A 17,147-nucleotide genomic window follows, 5' to 3' on the forward strand; every position below is an offset into this window, starting at 1 on the left:
AACAGGGTATCGAGAGAAATAAAATGAGTCTCAGTATGTATATTACATTATTTACATAGGTTATCTTGAAATGGATCACAGCCCTAAATGTAAAAGACAAAACTATAAAACTTCTGGAAGAAAGTATAGGAGATACTCTCTATGACCTTGGAGTAGGCAATAGTTTCTTTGATAGTACAAACCATAAATTATTTTTAAAAGGATAAATTAGACTTCATAAAGATTAAAACCTTTATGCTTTGGAAGAAACCACAGAAGAAATGAAAGTCATACCACAGACTGGGAGAAATTATTTTCAATATTTGTGCAAAAGATACCAGTATCCAGAATATATAAAGTACTCTTACAACCCGAAAATAGGAAGACAAACAATCCAATAATAAAATAAGCAAAGGATTTGAACAGATAATTGGCAAAAGAAAAAGACACAAGTGGCCAATAAAACACATAAAAAATGCTCAGTATTACTAGTTATCAGGAAAATGCAAACTGAAACTACAGTGATATATGACTACTAACCCCCAGAATGACTAAAGAAAATGAAAAAGGTTAACAATATCAAGTGTTGGCAAAGATGTGGAGCATCTGTAACTCATATATTACTAGAAGAAGTGTAAAATAGTACACTTTGGAAAACAAATTTGCAGTTTAAGCATACAATTATATCATCTAATAATTCTGTGCATAGGTATTTACCTAAGATGAATAGAAATACATGTCAACACAAAGCCTTGCTCATTAATTCATTGCAGATTTACTCATAGTAGCACCAACACTGAAAACATCTCAAGGATCCATCAGCAAGTGAGTGAACTAGCAAACTGGTATAGCATGCAGTGGACTATTGCTCAATAATAAAGAGAAAAGAACACACAACATGGAAGACTCTTAAAAATATATGCAGCAAAGAAGCCAAAGAAGCATGCATACTGTGTGATTCCATTTACTGACATTCTAGAAAATACAAAAACTAAGAGAGAGCAGGTAAGAGGTTCCCCAGGTCCAGGAGTGAGGTGGGATTGGCTGCAAAGAGCCACTGAACATTCCTGGGTGAGGAAATGTTCTGTATCTGGATAGTGATGATGATTACAACTTGTGGTAGTTATCAATTGTCAAAACTCTTTTAACGGTATTCTTAAAATAAGTGTAGTTTATGATAATTATATGATATATTATAAATTATGATAATTTATAATTGTATAAATATACAATTTATAATTGTAAATTATACTTTAATAAAGGTCATTTAAAAAATGGATGACAAAATCAGCGTCAGATCCCGGCTTAGTCTAGCACTACTCTTCTGCACGACCAGTGGGGTGTCTTCCTGGAAATATGGCTACTGATTTGGGAGCTACGGTCAGGCAGGCTTTGGAATTACTGATAGAGCTTCTTCCTTTCAGAAATTTCATTCATTTTTCTTTTCATGAACATCCATTTTTGTCCCAGTGACTATGATAGCTCCTGAGTTACCTGAAGATACTAACTGGAATTTTATAATAGTTGTCTCCAATCTCTAATTTATCTCTATTTCCTCGATGGCTGTAAGGATAGGGAAAAGGAGGAAAGTCCTAACTGGTCAGTTATTTTGTTCTCCTTTTCTCCATTCTCTTGCCATTGAAGACCTTGCGTTGAAATTATTGACGAAGGATCCCCTAATAGATAATATGCTGACCTGGAATATAGTAATGGTTTCCAGGGTCAAAATTTTTTTTTTTTTTTTTTTTTGCCCAGGGTCAAATTATAAGCCAGATTTCGAAAGTAAAAAAAAAAAAATTAAGAAAATAAACCAAATTTCAAGTTCTAGAAAAAATAGAGGATATTAGAAAGCTAAAAAAGCAATGTTTGTCACTGCTTTATTAATTATGTTTGAGAATTAATCACAATTTTTGTTTTTATTTGAGCTGTTTCTGGTTCTCATTTTTCTATTATTCTCCACCATTGCTTTTACAATTAATTTATAATTAATTATATTCACCAATCATTTCTTTCTTAGAAAGGTCTTGTGTAAATTAATCATGAGAATATTTTCTTCTGCTTAACTTTGCTTACATTTTCTTAAACAGGTAACGTTTTTAGTTTTCATACTTAATTTCAGTTCTGCCAAGAATAACAAAGTGCCTGCTATTTGTTGTGTACTGATCCTGGAACTGGAAGAGTAAAGATGGTAACTGGACATGTCCTTACAGCCAGAGAGACATATAAAGAACCAATTTGATAAAATGCAGTCTTCCATCATAGAAGGACATTGAAAAGTGCATCAAAATCAGTTGGAAGGAGGTCCCTGGGTGGCTCAGTGGTTGAGCGTCTGCCTTTGGCTCAGGGCATGATCCCAGGGTCCTGGGTTCGAATCCCACATCAGGCTCCCTACAGGGAGACTGCTTCTCCCTCTGTCTGTGTCTTTGCCTGTCTCTGTGTCTCTCAGGAATAATTAAATAAAATCTTTTAAAAAGAATCAGTTGAAAGAACAATAGATGCTGCCTTTTGAGAGAGAATTAAAGAGAGCAAGTGGCTATCAAAGGCTAAATTATCTAGAAGTGAAAGAAGGAAGGACAGTTTATGTAGAAGGGAGTGGAGTAAGTAAAGAATCAGGGTATTTTTTTCTCCCATTGTCTTGTAAAGTTGAATCAAGGAGCAAATTATTCCAACAACTTCCCATGATGTTTTATTAGTATCCTTTTTTTAAAGATTCATTTATTTGTGAAAGAGAGTGCATGCATGTGAGGGAGTATGCATCGGGGGAGGGGCAGAGGGAGAGGGAGAGAGGGAATCTCAAGAAGACTCTCTTCTGAGCACAAGCCCAACACTGAGCTCTGTCTCAGGACCCTGAGACCATGACCTGAGCCGAAATCAAGAGTCAGGTGCTTAACTGACTGAGCCGCCCAGGCGCCCCTACATGGACATTTTTGAATTGCATTCTAGATTTTCACAAATATTCATGAAGTCCACACCTCCAGACTGGGCTGCACTAAGGAATGGAGGCGAGAGCATTTTATAGCCAGTGGAGTGGGCTTTTGGAGCCCATGAGATCAGCCCATGCAAGGGTTCACTCATGGAAATGTCAGCCATCATGTACATCTTAATGGGAAAAATGTAGAACCTTGGATTTGGAACATCTAGTCATTGAAAGCATCACTGACATCATAATTAAGGAAAGCATTTTATAATGTGGGGAAAAGTGAAGAAAATGCATACAAGGTGAATGTTAATAGGCACAGTACAGTTAACAACTTGGCGCTGTTAACTTCTTTCCTTCCATACCCACACCGCTGAGGTCCTCCTTCTGAAAGAAGAAAAAAAAAAAAATCATAGGTCCTTGGCGAAGGGTGATTTAGAGCCAGGAAGAGGCCCGTTATTTCACTCATATTAGTACAAGGGCAGCACAGGGCCAGGCAAGCAGTTCCGGACCTGAGGGTATACCTAGTGGGATAGGTCACACCCAGACACAGTGGCTTCAAACGACAACATTATAATATTTCTCAGTGTTGGATGAACTTTTCCTCTGCTTCCTGTGATTGTATCTAGGGTCATTTGTAAAGCTGAATTCTGAAAGCTCAGCTGGAGCTGGGACATGCAATGGGGACTTTGGTACCTCAGGGCCACTTGCCACGTCATTCAGTGTTTGGCTTGGACGGCCTTACACCACAGTGGCTGGACAATAAATACTTTGGTCCCTCTTTTCATCCAACCTTTGTTTTATCCCTTCATCCATTTCCTAAACTCTCAAGAAATGTATCTCGTGGACATGCTCATGAAGTTCTCTCTTGCTCATCTGCTTTCCTTCTGCCCATGGAAATCCCCCTCATCTCACAATGCCCATCCCTACGACAGCTCCCTTGACGAAACCCTAATGACCCTTTTCTTTTCCACCCTCTGATGGCAGCATGGTAGCTTCTCTCAGCTCTCACAGCATGTTGTCATTCTGTCTTGTGTTTTGTTCAGTTGTTTTGTTCTGAGGAAAGCTTGGCTCCATCCATGAGTACTTATTCTGTGGACTTACACTGTGTTTTCTCCTCAGACATATATCCTAGTTAGATGTCTCAGCTTTCATATGAGACTGTCAACTCTCCATTTTGACTGACCAATGAAACATATGAAATTGAGCATTGTAAAATAATTTGTGCTCCAAGTTCTTGTCAGAGGTTATAACCTAGAAATCTATGCTGCCCAGTACCTATCAAAAGCTCAATTGTGAAAAGTAATATATATGGAGAATTGCCTGAAGGATATGCAGTCCATCCATTCTCTAGACACTCAATTTTATTCCTGGATTAAGCCAAACCAAAAGAGAGCTGCAGCTTGAAATACTTTTATTTCTGTCCCCCAGAGAATCACTTTTACAGATTTGCTCTTGGCATTATGCCATTGGCTTTCATTTTGATGGACGTTATAAGGCAGAGCCTGTTCAACTTTTTGCCAACGAAGTTGAAAATCTACATTTTCTAAAAAATATATAAATTATCAAAATTGACTCAAGTACAGTTAGGAAAACCAATGACTGTGGAAGGATTTGAAAAATGTTGCCAAAGATTTGTTCCCCTCCAGAGCTAAGCCCATATTTTTGAGAGCAGATATCTATGGAGTTTTTTTTTTTTTAACCTAAAAATTATGTATCTGCCTGTTGTCTTTCTCTCTTTTTTTCCTGAATTGGTCAGTACCACTCCTTCTTTTGGGGATGAGTCCTCCCTCACCTCCATTATATGATACTACGATAGCAGGAAATCACAGTATGCTGATTTCTGGCCACAGAAACAAATCCATCATGTTGAACCATATTTGCAACTATCTTTGTATATATTAATTCAAAGTGGGGCATGTGACCCAAATGGAGTTCTTTCTTTGTATTTGTATCTGTGGGAAAAGTTCTCTTCTGGATTGCTAATGGGGATCACGTGAATCCATAACAGAATGGTCACAGCTATTGCTTCCCATACAAATTTAGCCCCTCACTCAGATAAAGATACGAAAATCAAAGAAAAGAGAACATTTCCCAACATTGCCGGAGTCCCTGGTGCAATAAATTTTTTTTAATTTTCTTTTTCTTCTTCTTCCTCTTCTTTTTCTTTTTCTTCTTTTAAGCTAAAGCTAGTTTAATTTAGGTATCTTTCACCTGCAAGTGAAATACTTTTGATCATACTGGTTTTATAGGTGAACTTAAAAGAGTAATTAAGGAACAGATAATTCCTTTGTTCCTCTCACTATTCCAAATCATGGGGGTTGGGGGGGAACCCATAATATTTCTCTACCCATCTTTAAGGTTAGCATAATTAAGATAAAAACTGAAAAATCATAGCACAAAAAGAAAACAATGAGTGCACATGAGTATAGATGCCTACATCCTGAATATAACCCAGAAGACATCTGTCTTCTTGTCTCCACAGGATGACTCTGGTCCTGCATCACTGAGTATAGAACTCACCCCCTTCCCTGGTGTGCTCAGAAAACCCAACCACATTTTATCTGTTAGGATATAGAAGTTTTACTGTGGTAACAACCCCAAATTCATAGTGGTTTAAGACAATGAAGGCTTATTTCTTGCTTCCTCTACTGAAGGTCAGCTGGGGACTTTTTCACACAGGAATATAGGCTTTCAGAGTGTCAACCATTTGGAAAATTATTTAGTGACTGCTAGCTCTTAATGCATTGTCACATAGATTCTATTATATATATAATAATAAATTATATAATATATAACGTATATAATATATAAAATATAATATATAATATAATATATATTATTTATATATAAAATATAATATATTATATACAATATTATATATTATATATATAGAATTTCTACTTAGAGACCATTGGCTAAGGTAGTCATATGTCTACATCTAACGTTTGCAAGTTGGGTAAGAACAATCCTACCTTCATCCTGGAAGTAGAAAGAAATGCAATATTTGCAAATAGTCCTAATGATTACTAGAGAACTCCTTTCTGGTCACCAATTATTTGGTTTACTCTTTCTACATTCAAAGTACATTTTTTTCCTATCCAAGGGAGACTACTCAAAATTTCAATAGTCTAATAAAATGAGTGTCAAAGTCCAGGATCTCGGTAATGTGTGATAGTCTCTTAACCAAGAAGGAGGTAATGCTTCTTAATCTACGGCAAGACTGTGTGTAGCTTCTGGAGACTTCTGAACTAAAATGTTATCTGCCCCTCACACACTCAATATATACAGGGATTGGGTAGTAGGAAAAGCTTCCCTTTTCTGGATGTAGAGATTTTTCCTTGAACTAACACTGAGTTGGCGCATTTGACCATCCATTTTTCATCACTGTTTCTAGCTTCCACCTCTAAGAGATTTTTTTTTCTTTTCCTCCCTTTGGTTATATGTGAAGTGGGCATCAAGGACTATGTCCTTGATTGGAGCAGCTATATTCACCCACTTTCCATTCCATAGAAGTTTGGGACCTATGGTTGTCTTAAATCTAGAACAGCCATAACTGTTTTTAGTCTCAAAACCCTCAAAAACATTGATGTCTTCTTTCCTACGTGATTTCAGTCAGTTTCATGTACCAGTATAACCACAATTCTTTTCTGGACATAATTCTCATATTTGCTGTATGTCTTTGTTTTCTTTACCTTAACGTTAAATGATTTCTCACTGCATAAAATAGATTTTCATCTTTTCATGCTCTAACAGTGTTTTCCTCACCATCCACCTCCCATTACTTAATCCAGAGCCAAATATTTTAGTGTTCTTATTGGTTCTTTTTAATACAGCAACACACTACTCCATACTATCAATTTCCATATTGGTTAGGATAGACTGGGTTACGTTGCAGTAACAATCTAAAAATGTTAGTGGCCTAAAACAACAGAGATCTGTTTCCCATGCACACTGTGCCTTACACGGGTGTGGGCCCTGCTGTGTATAGTCCTCATTCAAGGTCATACATGCCAGACATTCCATTTTCTGGAACATGACCAACAGCCATGGCAGAGAAAAGGAAATGTGGAAAACCATGTAGAGACACTAAGAGCTTCCACCCATGTTACTGTCACTCACATTTATTGGCTAATGCGAGCCATTGTAATTTCAAGAGTTTGAGGAAATTAAATCCTACCACATGTCTAGAAGGACATAGAAATAAAATATCTGTGAAGACATCCAATAGATAAAACACACATGCACACACACCTTACAACATTAATAATCTTTATGGACTTTACTGAAAATGTGTGGAGACCAAAACAGGAATTATATCACATGATATAATGTGATATCATTATATCCCATTATTCTATAGAATAATGCAGAATCCTGCAGAAACACCTCCACCTGCAATTTCTCTTCTTCCCAATTCCTTTTCTATAGTGTCACTAATGTTTTATTTTGTTCTCCTTCTCCCTCGTGCAGTACTCAGCCTCTCAGTTTCCACTCTGTCCCTCTCAGTTTTTCTGTTTGGGACTTAATATTCTATACCCTTTCATTATGGAGAGCAAATTCTATTATCCTTGTTATTTGCACATTTCCTCAAGGTCCTATATACCTTGAGGTATACCACCCCAAGAGACGCATGAAGCATTTCTTCTATACAAATATAGTGCTTTCCCTAGGAATCTGGGTGAATGCAATTTTCTCCATCTTATTACATTAACAATTTATTAGCAAGTCAAATCTAGCATTACCAAGTAGATTTTGTTCCAGAGATGGTTTAGCATTACTATACCTATTATTTCAATATCTTATATCAATTAAAAGAGAATATCTGTATGATCATCTGGTTTTGCTCTGTCCAACATGGTGGGCATTAGCCACACATAACTATTCCAACTGAAATTTGAATAACTGAAGTAACATTATCTTAAAAATTTGGTTCCTCATTCCCACAAGCCACATTTTAAGTACTTAGTAGCCACATATGGCTAGTGGCTATGAATTAGCACATCACTGTAGAAAGCTCTGTTGAACGGTGCTGATCTAAATGAACGCTGAAGAATCATTTGATGAAAGTAATAGTCATTTCTGATTTTAAAATTTTCATCAATGAGAGTTAGGGGGAAACTTTGTTAAATTAAGAAACAATATATGTGAGAAGCCTATGATAAATACTATACCAAGTAATGAAACACAGGTAGTGTTTCCATTATTTTCAGGAAAAAGGGTGATCATCACTATCACAATCATATCTGTTAGGATTAGATTTGGCTTTATTTCTCTTATTCAGGAAAACTGGAGAAAGGCAGTCAAGGGTGGTGAAGTGGATCTACTCCATGGCCTCTTCGGGTACCCAGACGTAGTCTGGCATTCCTAGGGTGTGGCCTTCCTTCTAAAAAATTAAGATGGCAACTCAAGTTCCAGATATCAGAATTTAAGGCAGTATTTAAGGCAGAGGATGGCGAAAAGGACAATGAGTAAGGAAGAAGGGAGACAAATGTGGTATTTGCTGTTTTTAAAGAATGCTATGGACGTTGCCATATGATAATTCTGCTGATGTTGACTAATAATTGGTTCCATGGCCACCCTTTGTTTCCAAGAATGCCAGAAACTGTAGCCCTTCTTCTGAGTAGTCATGTATTTATGTAAAAATTAGGGTTTTCTATGGATGAAGAAGAGACTATATAGTTGGGGACGACTAATCCTTTCTGCCTCACTGCCTTATTTAGTATTGTTGTTGAGGTCGTAATCAAAGCAATGCCACAGGAGAACTAAAGAAATATAGATATTAGGAAGAAATGGATATGATTATCTTTCTCCTCAGAAGATAAATATCTCAAAATCCAACTGAATTAACTGAAAATCTTCTTGAAACAAATTAAGAGAATTCAGTAGAAATGTGAGAAATATGCATGAATACAGAACTTTCCAATTTATATTTTTCTTGAAAGAGGCAAAGACTATAATGAAAAAATATGGAATAAATATAATGCCTATGGATAAATTTAGCAAGAATATGAGACTTACATGAAGAAAACCTTAGCATTCTTTCACAGGGCATAAAAAGAAGATCCACATAAATGAGGAGTTTTGGCATGTTCCTGGATGGAATGATACAGTGCTCTAAAGATATCAGTTCTGCCTCAAATTTGTAGTTTTTTAACTTCTGAAGGTAATGATGCGATTTATGTTAAAGATTGAGAACAGCAAGAAAACAGCAAAGAAATCGTGAAGGGTATTTTTCCTAGTAGATGTCAAAATGTAGGGTAAAGCTACAGTAATTATGTGATGCCAGCTGAGGGATTGAGAATGGGACAGAACAGAGTTCAGGAGGAGGTATACACAGCAGAAGAGAGCACTGTAGTGTATGACCTTGGGAAAATTCTTAAACCTTCTGTATTTCATATTTCATATCCATCAAACAGAGGTAAGCTAGTCTGTACTGTACTGACTTGCTGTAAGGGCGATATGTGTATTTAGGATAATGCCTGGCCTGTCGTAAGCACTGTGAAGGTGTGAACTATTAATGTCAGAATTTAGTATGTGGTAAAGTTGTCATTAAAATCAATGGGAAAGGGATCCCTGGGTGGCGCAGCGGTTTGGCTCCTGCCTTTGGCCTAGGGCGGGATCCTGGAGACCCGGGATCGATTCCCACATCAGGCTCCTGGTGCATGGAGTCTGCTTCTCCCTCTGCCTGTGTCTCTGCCTCTTTCTCTCTCTGTGACTATCATAAATAAATAAAAAAATTTAAAAAAAATAAAATCAATGGGAAAGAATATATTATTATTTTTAAAGATTTATTTATTTATTTTAGAGAGTGGGAGGAGGGGCCAAGGGAGAGGCAGAAAGAAACTTCAGCAGACTCGGTATTGAGTGTGGAGCCCCAGGCAGGGCTGTCTCACAACTGCAAGATCTGAGCTGAAACCAAGAACTGGCTACTTAACCAGTTGTGCCACCCAGGCGCCCTGAGAATGTATCATTTAATACAAAGTGTTAGAGTAATTGGCTTATATTTGGAAAGAAAGAAGAAAGGAAGAAAAGGAGGGAAGGAAGGAAGGAAATTAGAACTCTAAGTTCACACTCATAAGTTAAGTGGTATGGATTAAATAATTATAAGAATTCCCACAAAAGTATTAGAAAAATGAGGAAGGATTGTAAAAGTACTCTTGGAGTATGGATTCTTATTCTTATTTTTAGCATGATAGCAATAAAATGAGCCATAAAAGAAAACACTGTCAGATTTTACTGCCAACCTAAAAGGAAGTCGAGGTAAGGTGACGACGGGTGGGGTGATGGTGTAGGAGTCACTGGCTGGTCAGGTAAGAGATGGTGGATCTGAGAAAGCTTATTTAAATACCATAAAAACTTTTATGTCCAATTTCTTCTGTAAACTGTGCTACTACTTCTATGGTTCAGTTTTCTGTTTTGGAGTGCTGCACTTCGGTAGCAGAAAATGTCTATGGACATAATAGCATTCACTTTTTAACTTTCAGGAATATCTACTTACAACAACTTCCTTTTAAATGATTGCTTCTACTTTGAACCAGGTATTCCATGATGCTTACAGTTTTAAAAATTAGATGATTATGATGGATAAAACATAACTATTGTAAGTCAAATGTATAAGATAGTAATATTAGAGCAGTTTGGCTGCTTCAGATTCTAAATTGGATGTGGGTTGTTTTGGTGAAAGGAAGACAGCAATATTTTTAATATTATAATTGTTTCTATAATGCACATTTAATCTGAGGGAAATAACTGTTGCAAGAATGCTTTTTTTAGCTTTATAGAAAATTATATGCTTACAAAATTACATAAATATAAAAAAATTAAAGCAAAAAGGGCAGAACTTGATATTGCATCAAATATACATTATTCATTATGAGGAAGAGAGCTATAAAAATGTAGAATTCCACAGGGTATAGTTTTTATGCAAGAATTGATGTAGCAGATTGAAAATTTAGTTGGCAAATAGCTACTGACTTTTTAATTTAGAAACATTAAGATTTAGTGTGTCAATCTGGCTGCTACGCGGATTGTGCAGTATTCAAAGCTCTAAGTTAAAGCTCTGTAAGATTTAAGTGTGATAACATGCAATACAAAATCATCTTTACAGAAAAATCTGATTACTTGGATCCCCCTCTATGCCCAAGAGTTTGAACCCCATATGAAACATTAATGGACTTCTATATTTCATTTAAAAGTTCTCACTGAGACGGGGCACCTGGGTGGCTCAGTGGTTGAGCATCTGCCTTCATCTCAGGGCGTGATCCCAGGGTCCTGGGATCGAGTTTCACATCAGGCTCCCGCAGGGAACCTGCTTCTCCCTCTACCTATGTCTCTGCTTCTCTCTCTCTCTCTGTCTTTCATGAATAAATAAATAAAATCTTTTTAAAAATTCTCACTGAGAAAAAAAAATTCTCACTGAGAATTATGAGAGCATCAAAGTGACTGGAGCTACTAATATGTATCTTCTTTAGCTGTACACATGAAAGAAACTAATTTTTTAAATAAAAGTTATAAGCAAGACGGTCAAGTATATTTGATATTCTTTGATTTATGAAAGGTTACAAACTAGTTCAGGGTTTCTTCCCCCAGGATGATAGTGGAGCTCTTCAAACAATGAGTTCTAAAGGGAAAGGATTGGGTGCCATGTGTCTCTAATTAGAACTTTTAATTTACTAATGCGTTAAAAGCATTGTTTCTCTACCGCCCTCTATCCCCCCCCACCCCCAACAAATCAGACACTCACTGGTGATGTCGTCATCTTATTTACCCTTCTCCCTCCTTCTTCCTCTTCCAAATACATAGAAGTTTTGGGTCACATCATGGTAACCAACACTGTGGCAGCTGTTACCCACTGTACTGTGTCAGGAAAAGCTTCCATCTCTTCAACATTTCAGATCTGCTTTCCCCATGGACATCCTTAAACTGGCATGTAGGTGATCATCTGGAGGCTTGTGTTATAGTCCTCTCCATTTTTTTTTTTTCAGGAAAATGGGGAATGTGTAATGTGCGGGTGTGATTTTCTTCTAACCCCCATCTTTAGTCTTTCTCCAAAAAATAACAGAGTGGCAGTTCATCTCTCACCTTTCTTGCCCTACGTGAAGTTCCTTCTCTGAATCTCACCTCCATGCCTTGCCTCACAGAGGTCTCACAGGAGACTGCTTAAAACTGCCTCCCATTGTCCAGAGCCCATGGGCAACACTATTCTCAGTATTGCCTTTGCCCCTGGCACACCATCTCTCTTTTACCTTTACGCAACCCACCCCCTCCATTTTGAGCACTGCCTTCTGTCCATGCTACTGTCTAGCTTGTCCAATTGAGGTCACTCCAAATTTGTTGAGGATTTGGCATCTGGATCATAGTCTTTCATGTCATGGCATGATCCTGGATGACTTTATTATCTACATGGATGATAAATTCAACACTTTAGTCTTAAGGGTTAAGACTTGGGTTGGGTGCCATGTATCTCTAATTAGAACTGTTAATTTACTTGGACCTTCTTCTTGAAGGTCCCATATTACAACTACCTGCATGGCTACCTGCTGGACTCTGAAATCTTTAATATAATCTTTGCCCCTAAGCTTTAGTCACCCAAACCTGACGCACTGCTTCATATTGCTCTTTCCCATACTTTCCTATTCTCTTAATTCAGTTCTTCCCTGCAGTCATAATATGCTCAAATCTTTCCTTTTTTTAAAGATTTTATTTATTTATTCATGAGAGACAGAGGAGAGAGGCAGAGACACAGGCAGAGGGAGAAGCAGGGTCCACGCAGGGAGCCCAATGCAGGACTCGATCCCGGGACTCCAGGACCATGCCCTGGGCTGAAGGCAGGCACTCAACCATTGAGCTACCCAGGGATCCCCTCTTTATATACAAAACAACTTCATCTCTAGTCACAAGTCAACCTCTAGCTGTCTGTTAATATCTCCTATTCACTTCTGAGTCAAACGCCTCATGAGAATTATCTTTAAAAACATCTTTTTTTTTTTTTATTTTGAGGATAGTTGACACACAATATTACATCAGTTTCAGGTGTACAACATAGTGATTCCACATCTCTATACACTATGCGATGCTCACAGCAAGTGTAGCCACATTCTGTCCCTAGACAGTGCAGTGAGAGTCATCAACATATTCCTTATAGCTGTGCCCTTTATTTCTGTTACATATTCACTCTGTAACTGGAAGATTATCCTTATTTTCTTCTTTGACTCATTCCTTAGGAGTTGGGCAACTGATTCCACCAAGTCAATGAAATTGCCATTTCTGGCCATCATCTAATTATCCGATCTAATGGACTATTTTCAGACTTCATTATAGTTTATCTCCGCAGCATTTGATTCTCTGTAGTCGGTTTTCCTTCTTTGGATTTTCTGGCACGGTTCTCTCAGGGTCATCTGGTGATTTCTTTCCAGTCTCCTTTGCCAATTCCTCCTCTTGTTTCCATTCTAAAATGTGAATGATCAATTTTTCTGTTCTTTTTGTGTGCTCTCTGGACGTCTCATTCTCTTATGTGACTCCTATTTATAGGCTGAGGATTCATGAAGTCTAAAGGGAGGTAAATGAATAAATATTTTCTAAACAATACATCTTGTCTCAGGAATGATTTAAAACTGCTAATAAGGATATGAGAAAATACAACTGAGTAGCATAAAATCAGTATGAGACAGAAGGAACAAAGAAAAATAAGGGAGAGAAAATATCACCCGGGAGGAATGAGCTAACTACACTGTAAGTCCTAAATTTAGTCTTAAGCTTTTGAGAAATCAGTGAGAAGAGGGTGAGATCTCATCATGGTCATGCATTCAAAAATGCCCGTAGGGTACCAGTTGTTTAGAAATCCAGCCATTGCTACATATCATAGTAAACACTGTGGAACAAGAGTTTGTCTTGGGTGGAATGGGATGGAACAAAAGTTCCCCTTGGGGGTGGATGAGGAGGCCTCCAAAAAATATGGATCAGATCTTCAATGTCATCATTCCAGAAGATGAACTCATGAGTTCCCAGAGTCTGTATCTTCTAAACACCTTCCATTTAGACAATGGCATCAGAATAAGATTCAATTTAGTTAAAGCAGTTCTGTGACAGGCCAATATAATATGGTTTATGTTCCTAAGGAAACATTTTAGTGTATCTTGAAGTGAAGGTAATTTTGTCTTGCAAGCCATTCTCCCTGAATATTCTCATAAAACAGCTTTTGCTACCCACTGAGGACATTGAGGTTCTACTCTGTGGCAAGTATTTAACCCAACAGACTTATATATCTAGCTTTAATCTAAATACTTAGTAGTTACCTGCACCTTGATGTGCCATAGGTATCTCAGTTTCCAAAACTGTATCCATTATTTCCCTCCAAACTGGTTTTTCCTAGCGCTCTCACAGGGAATGATAACATCATGTACCTAGTCTTATCCAGAAATCTTGAAGGCATCCTAGACTTTTGTTTCTTTTCCCCCTGAATCTTACACACAAAAAATACCCAAATCCTTCTAAAAAAATGCCCACAATCCTTCTGATATACTCTCCTTTTATCTTGTGTCTCTGCCCTGCTTCCTAGCTCCACTGCCCCTATTTAGGTTCTTTTGGGACCTTATCATTATTTGCCTGTACTACTACACTATTGCACTATTGTCTTACCTGGCTTCCTTGGTCCTAGTCTGGCCCTTCCTCCTTGAATTCACTTTCCATCTGATTCCCTTTTGTATCTCTGGCATTACCACAGTGATTAGCACATGCCAGGCAAATCAGGTATTTTTATTGGATGAATTCATATATGGATGAACGTTCACACATGTGGGTCTTATGAGAGGCACTATTGTAATGTTCCTTTCTAATAACGGAATAATTATATCTATACTCATTTATGCACTGTCATGATTAGGGCAAGTATTTGTGTAGAGTAATAAGTAATGAAATACTATTTCCCAGATTCTGAGCTTTTATTTTTTTTCTTTTCTAATCTTTCCTATGGGCAGCCACTTGAGGAGAAGACCAGAGAACTCACTTCTCACATCATTGTTAGAAGAAACCCCAAGAGAGGCCTAAAGAGGAGAGAAGGAGAAGGAGAAGGAGGTGGAGATGAGGAGCCTTACAGCAGCTGTGAATCCACTAACAGCCTGGAGGTGGGAGGTAAGGGATTGAGTCAGAAAGGCAGTGAAGATTTAATTAAAGACCCTGGTGTGGAGAAGCTCATGTGAGGAGAACAAAGAAAACTCACCTGCAACTGGCTGGTATTTGTGGGGAGAGGATGAAGGGAAGAGATTTATATGAATGTTAAGAATATGTCACAATGTGGGAGGGAGCCCATAGGGAAAACTGTAAGATAAGTGCATGAAGCCTGATTGGTTGAGGGCTTAAGTAACATTAGGAAAGGCTCTTGAGGGGAATAATTGCACTTAGGCAGCTGATTGCTACAGCCTCTAGAAGTGTGGTGGCTGTTTTATCCAAGTAGAACTGTGCTATGAGTTAGCTAATGGAAGAGTGTTGGAAATCCATGCAAACTTCATCTTGGTCTCACCTCTACTCTATGTGGGTGAGAGAAGGGAATGAGTCATAAGCATCACTTTATGACGCTGGCCCTGGAACTCACAGGAAGCAGTATGAATACTTCAGTAGCAGTCTTACCAAAGAACTAAACCGGACAGGACAGTAGATTTTGTACAGGGTAGTAATTCTGGATAAATAGCCAGATTATGACTTTCAGAACAGGTTCTGTCCTACAGACCTGTGTACTGATCAACAGAGAAGATCTCCTGGAGAAAGAACATTTAATTAAATCTCTTTAAGTCATGAAGCCACCTATCCGTTTCTATTTAAAGGCATATTGCATCTCTTACTTCCTTTTGGCCAAAGGACAAGAGGAAATAAAAAGGAAAGGAAGGTAAGATTACTATTCTTATTAAATCTCTAATGACAATAATTTCAATAACAGCCAACATGTATTAAACACATATGTTTAGGGCATCGGTCTCAGAGCTTTAGTTGTATTGTTATTTTTTATTTATTTAATCCTTGCAACAACTTTGGAATTGGTATAATTTTGTTACCAGGACACACCTCCTCACAGTAGAAGATTATAATTATGGAAAGATGGGATTCCAGTTGATGACGCTGCTTCTGTGGCCCATCAGGTGCTCTAGGGAAGACTGTGTTGCTTAAAGCTTTGGTGTGCTCGACTTGTAATTTACAGATATAATAGCTACCATAAAGAATTATATTGATGATTAGAGATAACATTATATAAAGGGTCTAACATGATGGTCACCATGGAGAAAGTGGGTGATAAAAGGGAATTAATGTCAGGTCCTCTTTGATTAAACTCTCTTTGTTCTTGTATTTTATTTTATTTTATTTTATTTTATTTTATTTTATTTTATTTTATTTTTATTTATTTTTGTTCTTGTATTTTAAAGTCAGGATAAAATTAGTTATCACTGTTTTCTTTTTCAAGCCCTGCTATTTATTTATTTTATTTATTTATTTATTTATTTAAATAGTGTTTTTTTTTTTTAATTTTTAAAGGGAGTTCTAAGGAGATAAACAGACCAACTCATAATGAGAATGGGGAGATGTTCTTGACTCTGGCTAATGATTTTTAGTCAGTTCCGTTCAATAGTAGACAAACTTAGAGCCCAAAGAGTTAATGTTATAGCCAGGTATTCCCAGTCTTTCCCAAGTTCATGACCCAATGTCTGGTAAAGGGCAAAACAGAAAGAAAAGTTCCAGGAATGCAGGACTGAGCCAGGCCAGATTATTTTAACTTATTATTTGGCCTTCCAAAGAGTAGAGCAAAGCACCAGTAACAGAGAGATTAAGCCACAGGCAGTTCTGATAATATATTTCCCCAAACTAGACTCAGGCAATCTTAGTAAACTGGCATAGATTGGTTTTTGATAACTTCAGATGGTCAAAGCATATTTGAGTGTTTTCAGAACAGCAAAAGATGTAAGTGATAAATAGTGGGGATACTGACCTCTTGAGGGAATGGTTCATGAGAAAACTAATAACACTACCAGTTTCTATCATTAATGTCCTGGGGAAGCTATAGAATTATTCAGGGGCTTGATCTTAATTATCTTCTAATGCAGATTTGATTTCATTTGCTCTTTGTAATCTCTCATTCTCATTCCTCTTTCCATACACATCCCTTGTTTTTAATTTCATAGCGTTAACATGTTCCATGCTTAATATTCTCAGTACAACAGCTGAGCTCTTCAGAGAAAGACTGTGTCAGTCTCCCGAATAATAT

At 37.4% G+C, this 17,147-nt stretch overlaps 1 long non-coding RNA gene across 1 annotated transcript in view; it reads left to right on the forward strand.

The window, feature by feature from the left end:
• LOC112914874 (uncharacterized) overlaps positions 1-17,147 on the forward strand; it is a 158,018-nt gene that overhangs the window by 17,678 nt on the left and 123,193 nt on the right. The window contains exons 4-5 of the long non-coding RNA XR_011994881.1: positions 14,875-15,028; positions 15,718-15,779. This is a non-coding gene — a long non-coding RNA (uncharacterized lncRNA). The remainder of the gene's footprint in view (positions 1-14,874; positions 15,029-15,717; positions 15,780-17,147) is intronic.

The sequence above is a fragment of the Vulpes vulpes genome, chromosome 10 (assembly GCF_048418805.1).
Source record: "Vulpes vulpes isolate BD-2025 chromosome 10, VulVul3, whole genome shotgun sequence".
NCBI lineage: Eukaryota > Metazoa > Chordata > Mammalia > Carnivora > Canidae > Vulpes > Vulpes vulpes.